Raw genomic sequence first — 5988 nt, 5'->3', positions numbered from 1 at the left:
TAAAGTTACTGCAGAGGTTGATGGGAGTTCTGGTAACACTTCTTTATTAAAGCTATTTAGTATTTGTAATGGTTATAGAAGTAAATAAGTTATGGTTTCTAACAAAATACAACATTGTTGTACGTAGATGTAAGAACATTTTCAGCTGTTTGCATTCATAAATTAGTCCTCTTCTGATTGCAACTGTGTCTTACAATGGGGTGAGGAAGATGCAACTGGTGAATCTGGTGTGTGTTCATGTGGTTATTGATTTTATATCGTATGTACACGGACAGCTAGCATGGCACGTTAGCACGAAAGCCTGTTATGTAGTGTGAGAGCATGAAACTGTGATTGTTGTCATTATGATTCCACCAGCACCAAGCATCTGGCAGCTCACCGTCAAGCATTAACACAACACATACGAGTGAGTCTTTCAATTAATTATCACTCTCTTATGTTTATAGACCTTCAACCATTCCGACAAAAAAGATAAATCTTCTTACAACTACATTAAAGTTTGTTAGAAATACTTTATTACATGTTTAGATGCTACTTAAAGCATTAAATCCATAGGATCAATAGCATGGATAACATGAATGCATGCACAGAGCACAATGCAGGACTAACTAACAGACAGATCAGTGATGCTGTTCCTATAGCTGCACCACTAGCAAGGCCACGAGGAAAATACTGTAGAAATGTTATACCCGACGAAATGTGGTGAGATGTGAGACGATTGCAGAGTCTCTGGTTTCTCCAGTGATTGAAGGAAAAATGAAATTCTACACCAGTCATAAAAATCTGAGTGGCAGAGATGACATAACATGGACTGGAGGACTGTGAACTTTAAGGCAGGAATGCAGATAGAGTGACAGCAGATTTTGGGCAGTAGCTGATGATGGAGTCCTGAGTGCGATTGCCTGTCAATTCAGCAGCAGATGAATGAGCTGGCTGGCTTTGATGCTGCAGCAGGTCACATGCATGCTGTCCCCGTGTGTGTGCGTGTACGTGTGAGGTAATGAGGACTGAGATAGAGAGAAATACTGGGATTACTGGAAGGTCGGGAGCTGTCAGATGAGATGGATGCAAGACTTCTTTGGCGCTTAAATCACACACACACACAAACACACACATACACACTCGGAGACGCAGGGGTTTGAGTCCTGAGGCGCCAATGCTTCACTTACCGCACACTGACTCACACCCATTTCGATGTAAACGCACAATCGCACATGCACACACAACAGGACAGATGTGTACTTACAAGTGTGCATGCTCACGCGCACAAACATCAGCCACGCAGTCAGCTCTCAAAGTGCTTACATCCTACTGGGCTGCGCTCCAATCAGCAGGATTAATGAAGAGGTATCGCATTTTACAGTAAAGCAGCGTGTGGGGCTCTGGGGAACAAATGGCTGGAGGCTGCAACTCTTCAAGTCTGTCTTCAATAATGTAATCGACTTTTAGGTTATGAGATAGCATGGTTAAGGCAATTTGTAGAACTTTGTGGCATGGTTGAGTTATGTTCCCTAACAAGACCATCACATGCAATCTACTACTTTCCATAGACCCCAGACCCTCATGAATACCTACAGTGTAAATACTCCACTGATGAGAAGAACCATGTTGGTGTAACATGTCAGAAGGTATTTGGGGAAAGGATCCATGATCATATAAGAGGTTGATGTGAAAATAATTACTACTTAAAAAAATGATTTCCTTTAGTCACATAAACTAAAACCTGCAAAGCCTGAGCCCTTCAAGAACTAAAACTGATTTGGAATAACTGATGAAATATAAAACAATTACTGACCAGATTTCAGCTCAGCTTGTTTTGTGGTGAATTTCATGGGTCATGTTATTTTAAAGACAATATTTTTAGGTTTATTTCACATTAATTGTGAGCACGTTTCATTTGAATATGAGAGCTCGGGTTGATGTTGTACGTTCAATTATGAAAGCCACAGAAACTTGAACTGTTTCTATTTTGAAGACTATTTTTTTCAACAACCCAGTGGCTCATTCAGTGGTTCTGTCAAGGGCACAGGCTGCTGTCGTCCTGGGAGGCACTCTGACATGTTTGGCAGAGTGCAGGATGATAACAGTATGTGCCTGGTGTGAGGTGACAGAGACTTTTTCCAATGCTCTGTACACTCTTCCACGGATACTTGCTTCGCCTCCATTTGTCTCTCAGAGTGTCAAATTCCAAACTGCTGAGGGAATAACCAAACTTGCTGTAGACGAGTGGGAACACATACCAGTTAAGCGTACAGTAGATGAGTGTTAGTGAAGCAGGTTACAATTGATAAAGGCCTGATAAAGGCCGGAGTGAGTGTGTTGTATGTTAAAGTCAGCAGAGCAATTCTGCACAAGTCAGACTAATCCCCCGCTATCAGGGTGTTTGTCTTGGGTCAGGATGAAAGCAGCAGAGCTTTGGGGTGTGTAAGAAAACACAGTGTATTTTAGCGCTTGTGTGTGTGTGCAGACGCAATGTACGTCTGGGGTCTATAGTGTGTGTGATAACATGTTCAAGTAAAGGTCATGCTATTAAGGCCTGATCAGTGACCCAGAGTGAGAGAGCGATATCACACATAGAGGTCAAGAAAGTAATCAGGAAGCGGGCTCGGAAATGTCTGAGGAGGATTCAGTGTAATCCCAAATCTGAGAGCAAAGTGTGGTGCTGAAGACAAAGAGGGGACATACCACAAGAAGAAAAAGTAAACGACCAGACAGAAAGCTGCCTATAATCAGAGCAAGGAGCTGCATAGTTAGGGGCAGTGAGGCATGAAATTCCATATACGATTTTTAAGTCATGAACCAAGTGTTGCCATTACACAGATTTTGCTTTAAATCGATTACCCAAACTTTTCCGCTTCAGACAAGTAGTATTTTTCTTTTGCAATATTTTGAGATGTGGATGCGAAATGGTGGATGGAAGCACGGATGAGCTGAAAGCTATTGTCAGCATTCTAACATAACTTTTATAGAAGGTGGGATATTATCATGATCGTTATCCTTCTGAATAAATTGTATTTAATACAGAGTGCAGTCAAGCCTTATGGTCATAATATTGGAGGGATGACATTTTAGATTCTTCACGATTGAGGTGGATAATAAGTAATGAATTCACCTTGGGCGTGAATTAAAGACAATATTTTCTTAAATACAATAAATATTCGCCTCATAGTGTTGCTAGAGGAAACAACATGGGATCGTCAATTGAGGAAACTTCATCCTCTGGAGACCATGAAAATATGTTCACAATCAATCCAATAGTTATTGAGACGTTTCAGTCTGCACCAAAGTGATCTACAGACTGATTTAGTCATCCCTATAGCGTAGTAACATGTCAAACATTAAGAAATATCCTCACTTACACTGCTACAATTGGCATAAAACAATGATTCTCATACCAATCCTGTGAAAACTTTATTTATTTGTTAAGTTGGAATGTTTGAGTTGTTGATAGACTTGTCACTCCACAGAGAGGAAATTAATTCATACTTGAAGGAAGTCCTTGGAAATGGTATTGTTTCATTTGGCATTGAAGGCTTTGTTGGAAAATAACGACTTCTTACAGTTGAATACATATGATGTGCAGCAGGCAGCTCTGTACCTCCACAAATAGCTGAAGTCTATAACCAGCATGGTTTCCAAACAATGCACCGCACACTGGACTCCATCAGACATCCCTTTGTTGATATTCTGAACTTATTTAATGACATCCGGTGGCCAGAAAAGAGCGGTAGAGTCCCACGAGCGCCGCACGATCCACAGGAAGCTATCGACTTAAGGGACCAAAAGAAAACACCCAAACAAGCAGGCAGGCAAGTCAGTAAACAGGAAAATACACAGAGGAAAGCACCTGGTTCAAGTGCACGGTGCCTCCAGGGACATTGGACACACTCCGGCTCATGCTGTGCTGTTTCCTATTGACACACAGCGTTTCCTTACTTTCGGATATCCTGTGTATGTGCGTCTGTGTGTTTGTGACTCAGTAAATCTATCATTGTGTCAGTTTGTTTGTTTATCGGAATTTGCTCCATGTTAATTACCACGGATGTTACCGTGTGCGGAGGAATGCCATTGTACTCGCTAATTTCCATAGATGAAAGATAAGCATGTGCTCCTGTTGCCTGCACAGACATTACGTGTTTCGATTCCTGCAGCCGGATTGGAAGTCAATATTCTTCTCTTCCACAAATCCCCAATCATGGATCGTTATTTCAAGTTTGGATTAAAGTTACAATTTTAAAGAAATTAAAGGATAGCAGATTGGATCTGAATGGAATGAGAAAATACATGAAGCATCAGCTTGAAGCAGTAAAACCAATATTTTTTATATAACTATGGATTAAATGACTAATGTTTAATGGAAAGGCATCACCTGTAGTTATGAGCCTACAGTCTTTACAGTCTCTTTTAGCTCATTGTTTTGGTACTCTGTCTCTCACAGTAGCATCTTAAGCTGCTGCAGGTGGGAATTGAAAAAACGTATCCTAAAATTTTAATATTTGCTCAGTGCAAAATACCAGGCAGGCAAAACAATTATAGCTGCTATAGCTACATGCTAACATGCTGATGTTCAGCAGGTATGTTTTCTGTGATGAGATTATTAGCATGCAAACATTGGTATTGCATATATGGTCAAACTGAGGCTAATGAGAATCACATTTGGGTTCCAAAGTATTGCACATGGCATGATGATGGCGCTAGAGAACCAATATAAATCTGAGGGGAATATAAACATCTACAGTACATCAAGGCAATGCAGTGGTTTATATTCCAAAAAAGCTGTCAAGCTCATTGTGGAGCAGGAGGAAAAGTCAGTGGAGAACAACAAAGTCAGAGTCATGCTGTTAGCAAGGGTAATAAAAATAAAGAATTGCAGGTTTAAATATATGTAAAGGTTAATGTAGAGCATTAAACACAGTGACTGGGGATTAATTAGAAGGAGAACTAGGATCCTTCAGGGTCCAAATTTATGGTCGCCGAAACAACGAGAGTAAATGAAGAGCTTTGGTTTTTCTTACGGCTTACAGTATTGCGAAGCTCAAGTCTGAACATTCGAGAGCTCATAATAGGCTTGTGAAGGGATTAGTGCAGCGCCTAACTTAACCTCCTGACCTGTCACTATAGGCCTCTGCTCAACTGCCAACACACAGCCGCTGAAAAACAAGGCTGCCACCTCTCAGTTGTGGGGGCTTCTACCTCGTCCCACAAATTTCTTTCCCCCCTCTGACACTTGTAAACTACTCCACCATAGCAGGTCTGACCCCATTACACAGGGAGGACTGCATGTCAAAACTTTGCCAGTCAAGTTGGCTCATTATGTACATGCGACGGGGGCTAAGCTTTGCGCTGACAAAGAGTGAAACAGGGGAGCTTTAAGCCCATAAGCAGCTTTTTTGGAAGCAGACGCAATGTATATGAAAAGCAAAGGATGACACGCGGAGTAAATACACAGCCGTTCCTCAGTTTTGTCTCGTTATATCGTCCGTGAAAACTGCCAATAAACAAGCAATAAATATAATGATCGAACTTGGAGAAAAACTGAGGAAGCAGCCACAATAAGTTAGAATGATCAGTGATGAGTCAGTTTTTTATGGTGGAAATATATGGATGTGAATGCCAGAAATCCTTCCACCAATATGATACTGAATGACATTAACAGTTCACTATTAAAATGGACACTTGTCTAAAGTTGCCATTTATATCGAGAGAACAAAACCAATGATGTGAAATTCAGACCGAGTTCTGGCTGAAAGGATTTTAAAACCTCTCTTGGAAGGAGAATAGAAACAACCCCTTGGTGATGACACTCTGCTGCTGCAACCCCCATCATGTGCCGGACTTTTATGGGTGTCAGCAGTGACCAGTGGAAAAATGGAACCGCTGCAGTCGGCACGCACACGGTGACCTCAGTCGACATATCATCCAGTCTGCCTGTTCCTTCAAACACCTTCTTCTCCCAGCTCTGATGACAAAAGCTATTTATAGCGCATT

This window comes from Platichthys flesus, chromosome 8, assembly GCF_949316205.1.
Source record: "Platichthys flesus chromosome 8, fPlaFle2.1, whole genome shotgun sequence".
Classification (NCBI taxonomy): Eukaryota; Metazoa; Chordata; class Actinopteri; order Pleuronectiformes; family Pleuronectidae; genus Platichthys; species Platichthys flesus.
This window is presented reverse-complemented; position numbering follows the sequence as displayed.